The 22,038-nt window shown below is 47.3% G+C and overlaps 1 pseudogene; it reads right to left on the bottom strand.

Moving 5' to 3' along the window:
• The window catches only part of LOC147110131 (high affinity cGMP-specific 3',5'-cyclic phosphodiesterase 9A-like), a 156,551-nt pseudogene extending 141,212 nt beyond the window's left edge, over positions 1–15,339 (bottom strand).
• Positions 15,340–22,038: the final 6,699 nt, after the last annotated feature.

Raw genomic sequence — 22,038 nt, 5'->3', positions numbered from 1 at the left:
TGCCCTGGGAGCGTTTCATGGGACAGTGTAGAGGGAGCTTTACTCTGTATCTAACCCTGTGCTGTACCTGCCCTGGGAGTGTTTGATGGGACAGTGTAGAGGGAGATTTACTCTGTATCTAACCCTGTGCTGTACCTGTCCTGGGAGTGTTTGATGGGACAGTGTAGAGGGAGCTTTATTCTGTCTGTAACCCTGAGCTGTACCTGCCCTGGGAGTGTTTGATGGGACAGTGTAGTGGGAGCTTTACTCTCAATCTAACCGGCACTGTACCTGACCTGGGTGTGTTTGATGGGACAGTGTAGAGGGAGTTTTACTCTGTATCTAACCCCGTGCTGTACCTTGCCTGGGAGTGTTTGATGGGACAGTGTAGAGGGAGCTTTACTCTGTATCTAACCCTGTGCTGTACCTGCCCTGGGAGTGTTTAGTGGGACAGTGCAGAGTGAGCTTTACTCTGTATCTAACCCCGTGCTTTACCTGTCCTGGGAGTGTTTGATGGGACATTGTAGAGGAAGCTTTACTCTGTATCTAACCCCGTGCTTTACCTGACCTGGGAGTGTTTGATGGGACACTGTAGAGGAAGCTTTACTCTGTATCTAACCCGTGCTGTACCTGCCCTGGGAGTGTTTGATGGGACAGTGTAGAGGGAGCTTTACTCTGTATCTAACCCGTGCTGTACCTGCCCTGGGAGTGTTTGATGGGACAGTGTAGAGGGAGTTTTACTCTGTATCTAACCCGTGCTGTACCTGCCCTGGCAGTGTTTGATGGGACAGTGTAGAGGGAGCTTTACTCTGTATCTAACCCGTGCTGTACCTGCCCTGGCAGTGTTTGATGGGACAGTGTAGAGGGAGCTTTACTCTGTATCTAACCCGTGCTGTACCTGCCCTGGGAGTGTTTGATGGGACAGTGTAGAGGGAGCTTTACTCTGTATCTAACCCGTGCTGGACCTGCCCTGGGAGTGTTTGATGGGACAGTGTAGAGGGAGCTTTACTCTGTATCTAACCCGTGCTGTACCTTCCCTGGGAGTGTTTGATGGGACAGTGTAGAGGGAGTTTTACTCTGTATCTAACCCCGTGCTGTACCTTGCCTGGGGGTGTTTGATGGGACAGTGTAGAGGGAGCTTTACTCTGTATCTAACCCGTGCTGTACCTGCCCTGGGAGTGTTTGATGGGACAGTGTAGAGGGAGCTTTACTCTGTATCTAACCCGTGCTGTACCTGCCCTGGGAGTGTTTGATGGGACAGTGTAGAGGGAGCTTTACTCTGTATCTAACCCGTGCTGTACCTGCCCTGGAAGTGTCTGATGTGACAGTGTCGAGGGAGCTTTAATCTGTATCTAACACGTGCTGTACCTGCCCTGGGAGTGTTTGATGGGACAGTGTAGAGGGAGTTTTACTCTGTATCTAACCCCGTGCTGTAACTGCCCTGGGAGTGTTTGACGGGACAGTTTAGAGGTAGCTTTACTCTGTATCTAACCCGTGCTGTACCTGCCCTGGGAGTGTTTGATGGGACAGTGTAGAGGGAGCTTTACTCTGTATCTAACCCGTGCTGTACCTGCCCTGGGAGTGTTTGATGGGACAGTGTAGAGGGAGATATACTCTGTATCTAACCCATGCTGTACCTGCCCTGGGAGTGTTTGATGGGACAATGCAGAGGGAGCTTTACTCTGTATCTAACCCGTGCTGTACCTGCCCTGGGAGTGTTTGATGGGACAGTGTAGAGGGAGCTTTACTCTGTATTTAACCCTGTGCTGTACCTCCCCTGGGAGTGTTTGATGGGACAGTGTAGAGGGAGCTTTACTCTGTACCTTACCCAGTGCTGTACCTGCCCTGGGAGTGTTTAGTGGGACAGTGTAGAGTGAGCTTTACTCTGTATCTAACCCCGTGCTTTACCTGTCCTGGGAGTGTTTGATGGGACAATGTAGAGGAAGCTTTACTCTGTATCTAACCCTGTGCTGTACCTGCCCTAGGTGTGTTTGATGGGACAGTGTTTAGGGACTTTTACTCTGTATCTAACCCGTGCTGTACCTACCCTGGGAGTTTTTGATGGGACAGTGCAGAGGGAGCTTTACTCTGTATCTAACCCGTGCTGTACCTTGCCTGGGAGTGTTTGATGGGACAGTGTAGAGGGAGCTTTACTCTGTATCTAGTCCCATGCTGTACCTGCCCTGGGAGTGTTTGATGGGACAATGTAGAGGGAGCTTTACTCTGTATCTAACCCGTGCTGTACCTGCCCTGGGAGTGTTTGATGGGACGGTGTAGAGGGAGCTTTACTCTGTATCTAACATGTGCTGTACCTGCCCTGGGAGAGTTTGATGGGACAGTGTAGAGGGAGCTTTACTCTGTATCTAACCCGTGCTGTACCTGCCCTGGGAGTGTTTGATGGGACAGTGTAGAGGGTGCTTTATTCTGTATCTAACCCGTGCTGTACCTGCTCTGGGAGTGTTTGATGGGACAGTGTAGAGGGCGTTTTACTCTGTATCTAACCCTGTGCTGTACCTTGCCTGGGAGTGCTTGATGGGACAGTGTAGAGGGAGCTTTACTCTGTATCTAGCCCCATGCTGTACCTGCCCTGGGAGTGTTTGATGGGACAATGTAGAGGGAGCTTTACTCTGTATCTAACCCGTGCTGTACCTGCCCTGGGAGTGTTTGATGGGACAGTGTAGAGGGAGCTTTACTCTATATCTAACCCTGTGCTGTACCTGCCCTGGGAGTGTTTGATGGGACAGTTTAGAGGGAGCTTGACTCTCTATCTAACCCGTGCTGTATCTGCCCTGGGAGTGTTTGATGGGACGGTGTAGACAGAGCTTTACTCTGTATCTAACACATGCTGTACCTGCCCTGGGAGTGTTTGATGGGACAGTGTAGAGGGAGCTTTACTCTGTATCTAACCCGTGCTGTACCTGCCCTGGGAGTGTTTGATGGGACAGTGTAGAGGGAGCTTTACTCTGTATCTAACCCGTGCTGTATCTGCCCTGGGAGTGTTTGATGGGACGGTGTAGACAGAGCTTTACTCTGTATCTAACACATGCTGTACCTGCCCTGGGAGTGTTTGATGGGACAGTGTAGAGGGAGCTTTACTCTGTATCTAACCCGTGCTGTACCTGCCCTGGGAGTGTTTGATGGGACAGTGTAGAGGGAGCTTTACTCTGTATCTAAACCCGTGCCGTGCCTGCTCTGGGAGTGTTTGATGGGACAGTGTAGAGGGAGATTTACTCTGTGTCTAATCCCGTGCTGTACCTGCCCTGTGAGTGTTTGATGGGACAGTGTTGAGGGAACTCTACTCTGTATCTAACCCGTGCTGTACCTGCCCTGGGAGTGGTTGGTGGGGACAGTGTCGAAGGAGCTTTACTCTGTATCTAACCCTGTGCTGTACCTGCCCTGGGAGTGTTTGATGGGACAGTGTAGAGGGAGCTTTACTCTGTATCTAACCCTGTGCTGTACCTGTCATGGGAGTATTTGATGGGACAGTGTAGAGGGAGCTTTACGCTGTATCTAACCCCGTGCTGTACCTGCCCTGGGAGTGTTTGATGGGAGTGTAGAGGGAGCTTTACTCTGTATCTAACCCGTGCTGTACCTGCCCTGGGAGTGTTTGATGGGACAGTGTAGAGGGAGCTTTACTCTGTATCTAACCCCGTGCTGTACCTGCCCTGGGAGTGTTTGTTGGGAGTGTAGAGGGAGCTTTACTCTGTATCTAACCCCGTGCTGTACCTGCCCTGTGAGTGTTTGATGGGACAGTGTAGAGGGAGCTTTAGTCTCGATTTAACTCGTGCTGTGCCTGCCCTGTGAGTGTTTGCTGCTGATATGGGGACCGAAGATGGAAACAATGATGCATTGATTATGTAGGTGCCAGTTGACCTTCAATGAGGTGATGTTCAAGGATTCCATCTCTAGATAGCCATTCAGCAATTTGAAGTCTCATCACGCTCAGGAAATGTAGATTTTAATGAGCTGTCAGAAATCCATGTTCCTATGATTAGGTTGTAAATGGAGTCAGGAGTGGTTGAAATAGTCTCTCAAATCACAAATCAACCTGACCTGATACGGAACATCTTTCCACTGCAGATCCTTATCACTTGATGAGTAAATAACAGCCTGCAAGTTTCCAAAAATAAACTTCAAATGTGAGATCTGAATATGCTACGTATTTAAAACACTATTACAGGGTAAAGCTCCCTCTGCACTGTCCCATCAAACACTCCCAGGGCAGGTAAAGCACGGGTTAGATACAGAGTAAAGCTCCCTCTACACTGTCCCATCAAACACCCCCAGGGCAGGTACAGCACGGGTTAGATACAGAGTAAAGCTCCCTCTACACTGTCCCAAAAAACACTCCCAGAGCAGGTACAGCACGGGTTAGATACAGAGTAAAGCTCCCTCTACACTGTCCCATCAAACACTCCCAGGGCAGGTACAGCACAGATTAGATACACAGTAAAGCTCCCTCTACACTGTCCCATCAATCACTCCCGGGACAGGTACAGCACGTGTTAGAAACAGAGTAAAGCTCCCTCTACACTGTCCCATCAAACACTCCCAGGGCAGATACAGCACGGGTTAGATACACAGTAAAGCTCCCTTTACACTGTCCCATCAAACACTCCCAGGCAGGTACAGCACGGGTTAGATACAGAGTAAAGCTCCCTCTACACTGCCCCATCAAACACTCCCAGGGCAGGTACAGCACGGGGTTAGATACAGAGTAAAGCTCCCTCTACACTGTCCCATCAAACACTCCCAGGACAGGTACAGCACGGGTTAGATACAGAGTAAAGCCCCCTCTACACTGTCCCATCAAACACCCCCAGGGCAGGTACAGCACGGGTTAGATACAAAGTAAAGCTCCCTCTATACTGTCCCATCAAACAGTCCCAGGGCAGGTACAGCACGGGTTAGATACAGAGTAAAGCTCCCTCTACACTGTCCCAACAAACACTCCCAGGTCAGGTACAGCATGGGGTTAGATACAGAGTAAATCTCCCTCTACACTGTCCCATCAAACACTCCCAGGGCAGGTACATCACGGGTTAAATACAGAGTAAAGCTCCCTCTACACTGTCCCATCAAACACTCCCAGGGCAGGTGTAATGATATCAGCAAATAGTGATGGTATTTGTTTGTTTGATTATGATGCCTTACCAGCATATTTGCCTGTTTGATTATTTATGCCTTACCAGCAGAGGGCATGTGAGAGAGGGAGTTTAGTTTGAGCTTCGTTTTTAGATGGATCTCTAAGATGGTGTCTCCTGTAATGCTGTTAACTGAGTTGAACAAACTTTAGATTAAATGACATTCTCTTTCATGAATGTGTCATCATTGAACGCACATACAAATGAATACATGGTGTCAGAAGTGATTGAAATAGATGAAGAGGAAAAATCTGAAGTTAAATCAGCTCTGCACATATTAGCAAGCCAAAAGAGAACATCGTTACTTACCATTGGAGAATAGCTAACAAAGTGAAAAATGGTAGGATTACACCCACCGGCGAAGCTTCAGTTGACAGGTAATGTGGCTGAAAATTGGAGGAGGTTCAAACAACGTTTGGAGTTGTATTTAGCAGCAATCGGAGCTGACGAGAAAAGTGATAAAATGATAGCGTCAGTGTTCTTACATGTCGTGGGTGATGAAGCGCTGGAGGTGTATAATAACTTCACATTCGCTGCTGATGGAGACAAAATGAAGCTGGATAAAATAATGGAACAGTTTGAGGCCTACTGTATACCTAAACATAACGTGATGTTTGAGAGGCACAGATTTTTCACATGTGTACAGAAAACGGGAGAGACTATTGATCAGTATGTGACTGAACTGAGAAATAGAAGCAAAACGTGTGAATTTGGGGGACTGACAGACTCGCTGATAAAAGACAGACTGGTGTGTGGTATTCCAGATAATGGTCTAAGGGAAAGACTGCTAAGAGAACAAAATATAGACCTGGGAAAAGCCATAGCACTGTGTAGGGCTACAGAGACTGTGAAGTCGCAGGCAAAGGAGCTGTTCAGTGACAGTAGCTGCAACGTGGATGCAGTGAGAATGAACGGACACAAACCGTTTAACAAAAAGAGCGCCAATGTGAAAAAAGAGGCGTGGCCAGCGAACAAAAATGAAAGGGGCAATTAACAGTCATGTAGTCGATGCGGTACACAGCATCCACCAAAAAAGTGTCCAGCATATGGTAAAACATGCAATAGTTGCAACAAAAACAACAATTATGCCCGTTGCTGCAAGAACCAAGCACAACAAAGCAAGGTCCATGCAGTAGATGAAAGCGAGATAGAGGAGTTCTATGTGGATGTCGTGTCTGAAAACAAAAAACAAAAAAGAGACTGGATCTTGACACTAAAAGTGAATGACATACACATTCCATTTAAATTGGATACTGGAGCACAAGTTAATGTGATATCAGAGACTGATTTTAAGAAAATTGGACCCAGACCAAAGATACATGGAATAAAAGTGAAAGTGACAGGATACTCAGGTACTGATATACCAGTGAAAGGAAGATGCATTGTCAAAGTGACACACAAGGACAGAGAGCACACGCTAGCATTAATCATGGTGCCAAAGGATGTGCAGGCCATACTAGGTTTAAAAGCCTGTGAGAGACTGAACCTGGTAAAGAGAGTCCTCGTTGTGGAAAGCAAAGGAGAGACAGTCTATGATGAACTCATGAAAGAGTACAACGACCTATTTCAGGGTCTAGGCTGCCTTCCAGGAGAACACATGATCAGAGTAGATAAAAGTATGCCAACGGTCATACATCCATGCAGAAAAGTTCCGTTTGCTCTTCAAAAGCAACTGAAGGCAAAGTTGGACAGGATGGAAAGCCTGAACGTGATTCAGAAGATAGATGAGCCAACTGAGTGGGTGAGTTCCCTCGTCATTGTGGACAAAAAGAATGGAAAGCTCAGAATTTGCCTGGATCCAAGAGATCTAAACAGAGCAATAAAGAGAGAGCACTTCAAGCTTCCTACACGTGAGGAAATCATGTCACAGTTTGCAAATGCAAAGTATTTCAGCAAGTTAGATGCATCATCAGGATTTGGGCAGATGAAACTGGACGAGGCAAGTTCAAGACTGTGCACGTTCAACAGTCCATTTGGCAGATACAGATTCCTAAGGTTACCATTTGGCATTGCCTCAGCTCCTGAAGTGTATCACAAAACTATCCATATGATCTATGAGCACCTGGAGGGAGTTGATACATCAATGGATGACATCATAGTATGGGGAACCACGAGAACTGAGCATGACGAGAGACTGAAAAAAGTGCTGGAAGCAACAAGGAAAACAAACCTGAAGCTGAATAGAGAGAAATGCCAGCTCGGGGTGACAGAACTGACATTCGTGGGAGATATCCTTAGCAGTGAGGGCATCAGACCAGATCCCAGAAAGGTGTCTGCCATTGAGAATATGCCAAAGCCACAATGCAAAAAGGACGTGCAGAGGTTTAATGGAATGATCAACTACATGGGTAAATTCATATCCAACCTCTCAGAAAAGATGGCGCCACTGAGAAGACTAACTGAAAAGAACATAGAATGGGAATGGAATCATGAGCATGAGAAGTCATAGAGCGATCTAAAGAAACTGCTCACAGAGGAACCAGTTCTGAGGTTTTATGACCCAGCGAGACCCATCAAGATATCATCAGATGCATCACAGAGTGGGCTCGGTGCTGTTCTTCTGCAAAAATATGACTACTGGCAACCTATTGCATATGCATCGTGCTCAAGGACAGATGCGGAGACGCGATATGCTCAAATAGAAAAGGAGCTGCTCAGCATCACATACGCCTGTGAAAGATTTCACCAATTTGTGGCAGGACAAGCAATCAGTGTAGAGACTGACCATAAGCCCTTGATTGCATTGTTCCAAAAGCCACTAAATAGCTGTCCGCTTAGAATACAAAGAATGATGATCAGGTTGCAACGCTATACACTGAATGTTACGTACACACCGGGTAAGCTGATGTATACAGCAGACACGTTGTCCAGAGCTGTTGACCCAAGTGAGCCCGCAAACACCAAAATGGATGAAAAAGTGAACGCCTACGTGGACATGATCACAAGTGCACTGCCCATAGCAGATGCAAAAATGGAGCTCATAAAGACTGAGACAAACAAAGATGAAACAATGAGACGACTGAGGAAAAGCATCTTGGATGGATGGCCCAACATGAAGCAAGACTGCTCACCTGACATGGCAGAGTACTGGAACTGCAGGGCGGAACTATCAGTGGTCGAAGACATCATCTACAAAGGAAGTAAAATAGTTATCCCAAAGAGTCTGAGAAAAGAGATGCTAAAAAGGATCCATGGAGGACATCTGGGAATCGAAAAGTGTAAGAAAAGAGCACGAGAGGTGATGTACTGGCCACGAATCAACCAAGATGTGACAAATGAGGTGTCAAACTGCACAATATGCCTGAAATATCGAGCAAGCAATCCGGTAGAACCACTAAAGCCACACCCAGCGCCAGACAGACCTTACCAGAAGGTAGGCGCTGACCTATTCGTATGTCAAGGGAAGGACTATCTTGTAGTCACAGACTATTACTCCCTGTATCCAGAGGTTTGTAGACTGTACACCACCACTGCAGATGCTGTGATAACATGTATGAAAGCCATATTCTCCAGACATGGCGTGGCAAGCGAGGTCTTCACAGACAACGGACCCCAGTTTTACAATGCAAGTTTCCGACACTTTGCCAAAGAGTGGGACTTTGTCCACACAACGTCAAGTCCTCACTTTCCACAGTCCAATGGACTAGTGGAAAAATCGGTCCAGACAGTGAAAAGACTGATGTACAAGGCAAATGACAGTGGAACTGACTTCTACCATAGCATGCTTGTATACTGCACAACGCCGCTCGAGTGTGGTATGTTACCAGCCCAACTCCTTATGGGACGTCTGCTAAGGTCAAACCTACCCATCCTGGAGAACCTCCTGAAAACAAAAGAGGGGGAGAAAGTGAGGAAGTTCAAAGAACAACAGAAAGAAAAGCAAAAGTACTACTATGACAGAGGAACAGAAAACCTACCTGAACTCCACACTGGTGACCAAGTAAGGTTCAAAGACAAAACAAATATATGGACTCAGAAGGGAACTGTCCTGAGTGAAGTTCAACCAAGATCATACACCATTCAGACAGATGAGGGTGCTGTTCTGCGAAGAAATCGTCGCGATCTTCTCATGGGACCAGCCACAGCAGGTCAAAAGACTGATACTGTTGAACAACCTGATCACACAGCAGGTCAAAAGACTGATACTGTTGAACAACCTGATCACACAGCTGAGAAACCATCATCTGAGGAAACAACTCAGATTCAAGGACAATCAATAAGAAAATCCTCAAGACAAGTGAAGCCTCCTGAGAGACTCATTGAGCAAATTTAAGGACTCTTGTTATAGAAGGAAGTAATGTTATCTTATTCTCTCTTCAAGTTCTAGTGTATTTACATATTACATGTGAAAACACAAAGCAAGGTTAAAAAACCTTGATAATGATAATGATAATGTAAGTTCATTAAGTGTTACAGTTAAAATGCAGAGTAATACAAAGAAAACATGTTGTTAGATAAAAGTAAAATACTTTTGTTTTAAGAAAGGGAGATATAATGATATCAGCAAATAGTGATGGTATTTGCCTGTTTGATTATGATGCCTTACCAGCATATTTGCCTGTTTGATTATTTATGCCTTACCAGCAGAGGGCATGTGAGAGAGGGAGTTTAGTTTTAGTTTCGTTTTTAGATGGATCTCTAAGATGGTGTCTCCTGTAATGCTGTTAACTGAGTTGAACAAACTTTAGATTAAAAGACATTCTCTTTCATGAATGTGTCGTCATTGAACCCACATACAAATCAATACAACAGGTACAGCACGGGGTTAGATACAGAGTAAAGCTCCCTCTACACTGTCCCATCAAATGACAACACAGAAGGTCATAGACTTAGGTAGCAGTGGGGAAATTAAAAACCAGAGCGTGTCAGGAAGGGGTAGAAGGTGTGGAGTAAAAGGTAAAGTAATAAAAAGGGCAATAGCAGGAACTAAGTGTCACAAAACATATTTGAAAGTTCTCTATCTGAATGCACGTAGCATTCGTAACAAAATAGACGAGTTAAAGGCACAAATAGCTACATATGGGTATGATCTTGTGGCCATTACAGAAACATGGCTGCAGGGTGACAATGCCTGGGAATTAAACATACCAGGTTATTTAACAATCAGGAAGGACAGGCAGGAAGGAAGGGGAGGTGGGGTGGCTATGTTAATAAAGGAAGGAATCACTGTAATACAGAGAAATGACATTGGGTCAAAGGATCAGGATAATGAAACAGTTTGGGTGGAGATAAGGAATAATAAGGGGAAAAAAACACTAGTGGGTGTAGTATATAGGCCTCCGAACAGTCGCAACTCGGTTGGACGGAGTATCAATCAGGAAATAGTTGAGGCTTGTAATAAGGGAACATCTATAATTATGGGGGATTTTAACTATCATATAAATTGGACGAATCAAATTGGGCAGGGCTGCCTTGAGGATGAGTTCATTGAGTGTATTAGGGATGGGTTTCTTGAGCAGTATGTAACTGAACCAACCAGGGGGCAAGCAACCTTAGATCTGGTCCTGTGTAACGAGACAGGATTAATTAAAAATGTCCTAGTAAAGGATCCCCTTGGAATGAGTGACCATAACATGGTTGAATTCCATATTCAGTTAGAGGGTGAGGAGGCTGTATCTCAAACAAGCGTGCTAAGCTTGAATAAAGGAGACTATGAAGGTATGAGAGCGGAATTGAGTAAAGTGGATTGGGAAAATAGGTTAAAGGATAAGACGATACATGATCAGTGGTGTACATTTAAGGAGTTATTTTACAAATTCCAAAAAAAGTATATTCCACTGAGAAAAAAAGGGTGTAAAAGAAAAGACAGCCATCCGTGGCTAAGTAAAGAAATTAAGGATAGTATTCGACTAAAAACAAGGGCATATAAGGTAGCCAAATCTAGTGGGAGGATAGAGGATTGGGAAAACTTTAAAAGACAGCAAAAAATAACAAAAAGATTGATTAAGAAAGGGAAGATACATTATGAAAGTAAATTAGCAAAAAATATAAAGACAGATAGTAAGAGTTTTTATAGTTATATAAAAAGAAAAAGGGTGGCTAAAGTAAATGTATGTCCCTTAGAGGATGAGACCGGGAAATTAATGGTGGGAAATATGGAGATGGCAAAAACACTGAATGAATATTTTGTATCAGTCTTTACAGTAGAGGACACCAAGAATATCCCAACACTTGACAAGCAGGGGGCTATAGGGGGGGAGGAGCTAAATACGATTAAAATCACTAAGGAAGTAGTACTTGGTAAAATAATGGGACTCAAGGCGGATAAATCACCTGGACCTGATGGCTTACATCCCAGGGTTTTGAGGGAAGTGGCGGTAGGGATTGTGGATGCATTGGTAATAATCTTCCAAAACTCCCTGGACTCAGCAAAGGTCCCGGCAGACTGGAAAACTGCTAATGTAACACCCTTATTTAAAAAGGGCAGTAGACAGAAGGCTGGAAACTATAGACCGGTTAGCCTAACATCTGTGGTAGGTAAAATTTTGGAGTCCATTATTAAGGAGACAGTAACAGGACATTTGGATAATCATAATTTAATAAGACAAAGTCAGCATGGTTTTATGAAGGGGAAGTCATGTTTGACAAATTTGCTGGAGTTCTTTGAGGAAGTAACATATAGGGTGGATAAAGGGGAACCAGTGGACGTAGTGTATTTAGACTTCCAAAAGGCATTTGACAAGGTGCCACACAAAAGATAATTGCTTAAGATAAAAAATCACGGGATTGGGGGTAATATTCTGGCATGGATAGAGGATTGGCTATCTAACAGAAGGCAGAGAGTTGGGATAAATGGTTCCTATTCAGACTGGCAATCAGTAACCAGTGGTGTTCCGCAGGGGTCAGTGCTGGGTCCCCAACTCTTTACAATCTATATTAACGATTTGGAGGAGGGGACCGAGTGTAACACATCAAAGTTTGCAGATGATACTAAGATGGGAGGGAAAGTAGTGAGTGAGGAGGACATAAAAAACCTGCAAGGGGACATAGACAGGCTAAGTAAGTGGGCAGAGATTTGGCAGATGGAATACAATACTGGAAAGTGTGAGGTTATGCACTTTGGCAGGAAAAATCATAGAGCAAGTTATTATCTTAATGGCAAGAAACTTGAAAGTACTGAAGTACAAAGGGATCTGGGGGTCCTGGTGCACGAAACTCAAAAGGTTAGTATGCAGGTGCAGCAAGTGATTAAGAAGGCCAATGGAATGTTGGCTTTCATTGCTAGGGGGATAGAATATAAAAATAGGGAGGTATTGCTTCAGTTGTACAAGGTATTGGTGAGACCGCACCTGGAATACTGCATACAGTTTTGGTGTCCATACTTAAGAAAGGACATACTTGCTCTCGAGTCAGTACAAAGAAACTTCACTCGATTAATCCCGGGGATGAGGGGATGGACATATGAGGAGAGGTTGAGTAGATTGGGACTCTACTCATTGGAGTTCAGAAGAATGAGAGGCGATCTTATTGAAACATATAAGATTATGAAGGGGTTGGATCGGGTGGATGCAGGGAGGATGTTCCAGATGATGGGTGAAACTAGGACTAGGGGGCATAGTCTTAGAATAAGGGGCTGCTCTTTCAAAACTGAGATGAGGAGGAACTACTTCACTCAGAGGGTGGTAGGTCCATGGAATATGCTGCCCCAAAAAGCTGTCGAAGCTACATCATTACATAAATTTAAAACAGAAACAGACAGTTTCCTAGTAGAAAAGGGAATTAAGGGTTACGGGGAGCGGGCAGGAATTTGGACATGAGTCTAGGTTCGGATAGGTCATGGCCCTGTGGGTAGCGGAGCGGGCCCAGGGGCCGTGTAGCCTGATCCTGCTCCTGTTTTTCGTGTGTCTAATGCTGTTAGATTCAGGAGATAGCCCTGTCATAGTGGATTGGCAGTTAGGATCAGATCAGCCATGATCTTATTGAATGGCGGAGCAGGCTCGAGGGGCCAATTGGCCTACTCCTGCTCCTATTTCTTATGTTCTTATGTTCTTATGTAAACACTCCCAGGGCAGGTACAGCATGGGTTAGATACAGAGTAAAGCTCCCTCTACACTGCCCCATCAAACACTCCCAGGGCAGGTACAGCACTGGTTAGATACTGAGTAAAGCTCCCTCTACACTGTCCCATCAAACACTCCCAGGGCAGGTACAGCATGGGTTAGATACTGAGTAAAGCTCCCTCTGCACTGTCCCCATCAAACACACCCAGGGCAGGTACAGCACGGGTTAGATACTGAGTAAAGCTCCCTCTACACTGTCCCATCAAACACTCCCAGGGCAGGTACAGCATGGGTTAGATACAGAGTAAAGCTCCCTCTACACTGTCCCATCAAACACTCCTGGGACAGGTACAGCATGGGGTTAGATACAGAGTAAAGCTCCCTCTACACTGTCCCATCAAACAATCCCAGGCAGGTACAGCATGGGTTAGATACAGAGTAAAGCTCCCTCTACACTGTCCCATCAAACACTCCCGGGGCAGGTACAGCACGGTTTAGATACAGAGTAAAGCTCCCTCTACACTGTCCCATCAAACACTCCCAGGGCAGGTACAGCACGGGGTTAGATACAGAGTAAAGCTCCCTCTGCACTGTCCCATCAAACACTCCCAGGGCAGGTAAAGCACGGGTTAGATACAGAGTAAAGCTCCCTCTACACTGTCCCCATCAAACACTCCCGGGACAGGTACAGCATGGGGTTAGATACAGAGTAAAGCTCCCTTTACACTGTCCCATCAAACACTCCCAGGGCAGGTACAGCACGCTTTAGATACAGAGTAAAGCTCCCTCTACACTGTCCCATCAAACACTCCCAGGGCAGGTACAGCACGGGTTAGATACAGAGTAAAGCTCCCTCTACACTGTCCCATCAAACACTCCCAGGGCAGGTACAGCCAGGGGTTAGATACAGAGTAAAGCTCCCTCTACACTGTCCCATCAAACACTCCCAGGGCAGGTACAACACGGGTTAGATACAGAGTAAAGCTCCCTCTACACTGTCCCATCAAACACTCCCAGGGCAGGTACAGCACGGGTTAGATACAGAGTAAAGCTCCCTCTACACTGTCCCATCAAACACTCCCAGGGCAGGTACAGCACAAGTTAGATACAGAGTAAAGCTCTCTCTACACTGTCCCATCAAACACTCCCAGGGCAGGTACAGCACGGGTTAGATACAGAGTAAAGCTCCCTCTACACTGTCCCATCAAACACTCCCAGGGCAGGTACAGCACAAGTTAGATACAGAGTAAAGCTCCCTCTACACTGGCCCATCAAAGACTCCCAGGGCAGGTACAGCACAGGTTAGATACAGAGTAAAGCTCCCTCTACACTGTCCCATCAAACACTCCCAGGGCAGGGACAGCACGGGTTAGATACAGAGTAAAGCTCCCTCTACACTGTCCCCATCAAACACTCCCAGGGCAGGTACAGCACGGGTTAGATACAGAGTAAAGCTTCCTCTACACTGTCCCATCAAACACTCCCAGAGCAGGTACAGCACGGGTTAGATACAGAGCAAAGCTCCCTCTGCACTGTCCCATCAAACACTCCCAGGGCAGGTACAGCACGGGTTAGATACAGAGTAAAGCTCCCTCTACACTGTCCCCATCAAACACTCCCGGGACAGGTACAGCACGGGTTAGATACAAAGTAAAGCTCCCTCTACACTGTCCCATCAAACACTCCCGGGACAGGTACAGCACGGGTTAGATACAGAGTAAAGCTCCCTCTACACTGTCCCATCAATCACTCCCAGGGCAGGTACAGCACGGGTTAGATACAGAGTAAAGCTCCCTCTACACTGTCCCCATCAAACACTCCCAGGGCAGGTACAGCACGGGTTAGATACAGAGTAAAGCTCCCTCTACACTGTCCCATCAAACACTCCCAGGACAGGTACACTACTGGAGTCCACACTCTCAATCTGTCCTTGTCCCTTTTTCTAACATCCTATTATCGATTCAGGGACCAGAGTGACACAAACTACCCCTGGTCGGATGAAAATGACAGAGTGCCTGCTAGAACAAGGAAAGCATTCATTCGCAACCCTGCCTCTGATGAACTGTCGACTCACTTAACCCGTGTAACATTCCCCGTACGCCAGGAGTAGAATGAGGGAGAAAGCGAGCGGTGCGGAATTAACTCACCTTCTGGATCCTCCCGTCAACTTCCAGGTGAACCACCTTGGGTTGAGCAGCCGAGGACGCGGTGCCCATGCTCTTCAAGGTCACGTCTGAGATTTGAGTCCGCGTCGGGTTCCAAGTGGGGACCAGCTTGCTGAGCGAGGGAGAGCAGAGCTTGCGTTGGGCTCCTGTCACTGTGTGCGTGTTGTTGTGTGTCTCTCCCTCTCTCTCTTTCTCTCTCTCTCTCCCTCACACTCGTCAATGAACCAGGCAGACACGAGCGGCTCGGTTTGGTTTCCCTGGCGACCTCACCACCACTGGGATTGAGCCACGGAAGGGAGGGAATTAATCTCCTCTCGAAATATAACTGGAGTTCTCATTAACATTCTCTTCGTGTTAAGGGTGTGTGTGTGTGTGTGTGACTCAGAGGCTATTTCTGATCGTCAGGTAATTGAAAACTCTTTATCCCTCACCACCTGCTAATTTCTAATGAGATTAAAATGTCCTTCTTCTCCTCTTCTTCTTAGGCAGTCCCTCGGAACCGAGGATGACTTGCTTCCACATTAAAGATGAGTTCTCAGGTGACTGATGACCCCAATGCGGGACCTACAGTCTCTGTCACAGGTGGGGCAGACGGTGGTTGAATGGACGGGTGGGTGGGGTGGTTGGGTTGACGTGCGCTCCTTGCGCTGCCTGCGCTTGGCTTCCCGCTTGCTCCCGGCGAAGAGACTCGAGGTGTTCGGCGCCTTCCCGAGTGCTTCTCCTCCACTTTGTGCGGTCTTGGAGCCAGGGATTCCCAGGTGTCGGTGGGGGGGATGTTGCACTTTTTCCAAGGAGGCTTTGAGGGTGTCCTTGAACCGTTTCCTCTGCCCACCTGGGGCTCTCTTGCCGTGCCGGAGCTCCGAGTAGAACGCTTGTTTTGGGAGTCTCGTATCGGGCATGCGGACAATGTGGCCCGTCCATCGGAGCTGATCGAGCGTGGTCAACGCTTCTGTGGAACTCCCCATTGCCAGCAATCAGTGAAATCAGTTGAACTGACGAAAACTTCAGCTTTTCCGATCTAATTGCGCTGTTAAACACCCCATTAAAAGAAATTGATGGCCCAGAACTTCGGGTCCCCACGGGTGAGTACGCGCTGGGTACTCGCGCGTAGGCCCAACGAAAGGGCCGGTTTCGTGCATGCACTGCGCATGCGCGGTAAACCGGCACTTCTGTTCCCTGAAAGAAGGGTTAAGAGGTGGAACGCGTGCGCGGGAGAGGCAGCGCGTGCGCATCGAACTTCCGTTTTTTTTGCAGGTTTCTCCAGGAGGGTAAGTCTCCAGGAGTTACACGTTTAAAAAGCAGTCGCAAGGCCTGCTTTTGACAAGGTAAGTGGTGAATTAAGTAAAATTAGAACATGTTTTCCACAGGTTTATTATTTTTAAATACTTTAAAGATAGGTAAGTTTATTTTTAGCCTCGTTAGAAAATAAAATTAATTTATTCAAAATTTTAAATTGTTTAAAATTTCATGTAATTTATAGCAATTTTAAAAATGTGATGTTTTTTAAAAAATGTATTTGAAGTTTTAGTGATGTTTTGGGGCTGAATTGTATTCATAGATTTGACAGCTCTTCCTGTCAAACTTATGAATGAAGCATTCCCTGCTACCATTGGCTCGCCATGGCCCACGTGATCCCAGGGGACGCTTCGAACTACCTGCGCCCCTGGGATACACAAGCACTGTGCGCCGGCTGTTGGAGGAGGCCCAGGATCGGAATCCCACGCGGGCCCACAGCTCAACGGGCCGGCGCGCTAGGTAAGTGCAGGTCGGGGGCTTGCACACGCGGGAAGCCCCCGACCCGAATTTCTGGGCCAAATTAATATGATACAAAGCTGGGTGGGAATATAAGCTGTGAGGAGGATGCAAGGAGGCTTCAGGGGGATACAGACAGGTTGAGTGAGTGGGCAAGAACACGGCAAATGGAATATAATGTGGAGAAATGTGAAGTTATCCACTTTGGTAGGAAAAATAGAAAAGCAGAGTATTTTTTAACTGGTGAGAGATTGGGAAATGTTGGTGTTCAGAGGGACCTGGGTGTCCTTGTACACGAATCACTGAAAGTTAACATGCAGGTACAGCAAGCAGTTAGGAAAGCAAATGGTATGTTGGCCTTTATTACAAGAGGATTTGAGTATAATACACATTGGAGTTTAGAAGAATGAGAGGTGATCTTATTGAAACGTGTAAGATTCTGAGGGGACTCGACAGGGTAGATGCAGAGAGGATGTTTCCCCTTGTGGGGGAATCTAGAACTCGGGGGCAGAGTCTCAGAATAAGGGGTCGCCCATTTAGGACTGAGATGAGGAGGAATTTCTTCTCTCAGAGGGTCGTAAATCTGTGGAATTCTCTGCCACAGAGAGCCGTGGAGGCGGAGTCAGTGAATATATTTAAGGCAGAGATAGACAGATTTTTGAACGATAAGGGAGTCAAGGGTTATTGGGAGCGGGCAGGGAAATGGAGTTGAGGTTGATGATCAGCCGTGATCTTATTGAATGGTGGAGCAGGCTCGAGGGGCTGAATGGCCAACTCCTGCTCCTATTTCTTATGTTCTTACAAGAGTAAAGACATCTTACTGCAATTATATAGGGCCCTGGTGAGACCACACCTGGAGTATTGTGGACAGTTTTGGTCTCCTTACCTAAGGAAGGATATACTTGCCATAGAGGGAGTGCAACGAAGGTTCACCAGACTGGTTCCTGGGATGGGGGGGATTGTCCTGTGAGGAGAGATTGAGTAGATTGGGCCTATATTCTCAGGAGTTTAGAAGAATGAGAGGTGATCTCATTGAAACATACCAAATTCTTACAGGGATTGACAGGGTAGATGCTGGGAGGATGTTTCCCCCTGGGCTGGGGAGTCTAGAACCAGGGGTCACAGTCTCAGATTAAGGGGTCGGCCATTGAGGACTGAGATGGGGAGAAATTTCTTCACTCAGAGGGCGGTGAATCTTTGGAATATTTGAGTATATTCAAGACTGAGATTGTAGTGTATTATCGCATGGTTTGTCACATGGTTTGGTATGAGCATGTTCAGTGCACTCTGGCCTAGTAAAGCAAGCTCATGAACTAACAACTCATTGACGTAATAAAGACTCACTACACACTTGGTTGTCCGTAAAGCAAGGCTTTAATCGACTTGTAACAAAACATGGAGGTCTAGTTAGTAGTCACTAGCTTCCTGTTTCCAGATGGTCTCTGGCCAAATTGGGCCCAGGCCCGAGTATTTATACTCCTCGGACGGCGCCCTCAACTGGCCGTTCAGTAGTACTTCCTGAGTTACTTCTTGTGGAAGTTGCGATTTATGGCACTCACTGTGCCTCTCTTCTTCATTTCTTCTACCCAGGTATATTACAGTTTTGGCGATGAGAATGGGATCCCAAAGACATTTTTAGGGATCATGGACAGACACAGCGTTCAACCTTCGAGTGGACAAGTTTAAGGTGAATTTGTGACACCTGAACTGAATTTTTTGCGATGTTTTACAGTTAATGCTCGTGTAGAATCGTCGGTGTTTCGCCTTCGCTATTCTGTACACACAGCAACAGCGGCGCTGATTCTCACAGGTACACGGGTAGTGTGCTGAGTCACTGTTCGATGGGACCGGGACAATCAGGGCCGCGCCTACACCATCATCGGAAGCCTCGGCCTGTATGACCGAGCTGGCAAACCATTCTGTTCTTACTTTGAGAGGATGGAGACCTTTTTTTTTTAAGTCCAATAATATGTTGGCCTTCATAGCGAGAGGATTCGAGTACAGGAGCAAGGGTGTCTTGCTGCAGTTGTACAGGGCCTTGGTGAGTCCACACCTTGAGTATTGTGTGCAGTTTTGGTCGCCTTATCGGAGGAAGGATGTTCTAGCCATGGAAGGAGTGCAGCGAAGATTCACCAGACTGATACCTGGGATGGCAGGAATGACGTATGAGGAGAGATTGGGTGGATTGGGCTTATATTCGCTAGAGTTTAGAAGAATGAGAGGGGATCTCATTGAAACTTATAAAATTCTAACAGGACTAGACAGACTAGATGCAGGAAGGATGTTCCCGATGGCGGGGGAGTCCAGAACCAGGGGTCACAGTCTGAGGATAAGGGGTAAGCCATTTAGGACTGAGATGGGGAGGAATTTCTTCACCCAGAGAGTGGTGAACCTGTGGAATTCTCTACCACAGAAGGCAGTTGAGGCCAATTCATTAAATATATTCAAGAAGGAGTTAGATATATTTCTTAAGGCTAAAGGGATCAAGGGATATGGGGAGAAGGCAGGGACAGGGTACTGAATTTGGATGATCAGCCATGACCTCATTAAATGGCGGAGCAGGCTCGAGGGGCCGAATGGCCGACTCCTGCTCCTATCTTCTATGTTTCTATTATTGAGACCGAAGGTGCAGATGAGAATGTTCAAGCTCAAAATAAAAGTAATTTGTGAACGGGAGAAAGTGATTTTTCTAACGGAGATCGGGCCAGAATATCGACAGACCTGCTCGCGCCAGGGAAAGTGAAGGATGTGTCGTCTGAGGACATTGTCGAGAAACTCGAGGACCGTTTCGACCCAAAGCCGTTAGAAATAGCAGAGAGCTATAGGCTTGGTACCAGAAACAAGAAACAAAGTGAAACCATCAGTGAGTACATTGTCGCTCTGTAGAACCTATCTTTGCATTGTAGCTTCAACACATTTACGGATCGTGTGTTGTGAGATAAATTTGTGTGTCGACAGGTGGGTGAGCGCAGACACAGTCCAAGTTACTGAACACTCCGAACCTAACGTTTGACACGGCGTGCAAAGTTGTCCTATCTATGGAGATGGCGTCTAAGAATGCGAGGGAGCTCCGTCCAACTCAATGACTGGTGCAGCTGAGGTCCACAGTCACGTGAAGTGTTTTTGTTTGTTTTAGGCAACCGAGGATGACTTGCTTCCACATTAAAAATGAGTTCCAAGGAGGCTTTGAGGGTGTCCTTGAAGCATTTCCTCTGCCCACCTGGGGCTCTCTTGCCGTGTCGGAGCTCCGAGTAGAGCGCTTGTTTTGGGAGTCTCGTATCGGGCATGCGGACAATGTGACCCGTCCATCAGAGCTGATTGAGCGTGGTCAGAGCTTTAATGCTGGGGATGTTGGCCTGAGCGAGAACACCGACGTTGGTGCGCCTATCCTGCCAATGGATTTGCAGGATCTTGTGGAGGCAGCGTTGGTGGTACCTCTCCAGTGCTTTGAGGTGCCTGCTGTACATGGTCCATGTCTCTGAGGCATACAGCAGGGCGGGTATCACTGCTGCCCTGTAGACCATGAGCTTAGTGCCGGGTTTGAGGTCCTGGTCTTCAAACACTCTCTTCCTCAGGCGACCGAAGGCTGCACCGGCACACTGAAGGTGGTGTTGGACTTCGTCGTCGATGTCTGTCCTTGTTGACAGTAGGCTCCCGAGGTATGGAAAGTGGTCCACGTTGTCCAAGAGTCGCAATGCGGATTCCACCTACTAAGGGGCACAATGGACATGATCTTCACCGCATGGCAATTACAAGAGAACCTTCTTTGATCTCACAAAGGCCTTCGACACTGTCAACCGTGAGGGATTATGGAGTGTCCTCCTCAAATTCGGCTGCCCTCAAAAGTTTGTCACTATCCTCCGCCTGCTTCACGACGACATGCGAGCCGTGATCCTGACCAACGGATCCACCACAGATCCAATCCAGCAGGGTCAAGCAAGGCTGTGACATCGCACCAACGCTCTTCTCAATCTTCCTTGCTGCAATGCTCCATCTCACCCTCAGTAAGCTCCCCACTGGAGTGGAGCTGATTTACAGGACAAACGGGAAACTGTTTGATGCACTATCAATTGCTACAAAAGACTGGAGATTGAGTAAGTAATAAACAGGCTTTTATTACCAAAGAACAGAGCATGCCTCTTGGGGTTGCCTGGTATCCAAAAGGGCCGGAGGCTTCTGAGCAGCGACCTTTATACCCAGCCATGAGGGTGGAGCCAGGGGCGGAGTCAGCTGAGGCATGCACAGACAAGTACAACAATACTAACAACAGTGGTTTACCACATTCACCCCTTGTTTAGAATTGAGTCCGGCGGGGTGAAGTGCACTAAAAATTCGTGTACTGAAGTCTATCAGGAGGCCTTGTAAGCCGTCCTGAGCGTCGCAGCAGCGGCGGTGATGGTGCAGCATCCAACGTTGAACCCGGTGTCTCGTTCAGAGGAGGAGTAGCAGGTGGCGGACCCTGGGGCTGCTGCATGCCGTCTACAGGGGTCAGAGCATGGGTAATGGGAGGTAGCGATGGTGGTCTCTCAGAGGCACCCGAAGGTGCGAGGTCTCGTGCGGGGACTGTGTCCTGGGGGTAGGCAGGAGTAGCGGTGGGTGGCGAAGAGGGTGTTTCAGGAGCACCTGCAGGTGCGAGGTCTCGAATGGAGACTGTGTCCTCCCGCCCGTCCGGGTACACCACGTAAGCATACTGCGGGTTAGCGTGGAGGAGGCTCACCCTCTCGACCAGGGGGTCCGCCTTATGGGTCCTCACGTGCTTCCGCAGTAGGACGGGACCTGGAGAAGTCAGCCATGTTGGTAGCGAAATCCCCGACGTGGACTTCCTGGGGAAGGAGAACATTCTCTCGTGAGGAGTGGCATTGGTGGGTGTACAGAGCAGCGACCGAATGGAATGGAGCGCCGCAGGGAGGACCTCCTGCCAGCGGGAGGTCGGAAGGCCCTTAGATTTTAAGTTTAAAAGGACTGCCTTCCAGACTGTCGCATTCTCCCTTTCCACCT

Source organism: Somniosus microcephalus, chromosome 12, assembly GCF_052327205.1.
Source record: "Somniosus microcephalus isolate GS21.2 chromosome 12, FLI_Smic_1.0, whole genome shotgun sequence".
NCBI classification, from domain to species: Eukaryota; Metazoa; Chordata; class Chondrichthyes; order Squaliformes; family Somniosidae; genus Somniosus; species Somniosus microcephalus.
This window is presented reverse-complemented; position numbering and strand designations above follow the sequence as displayed.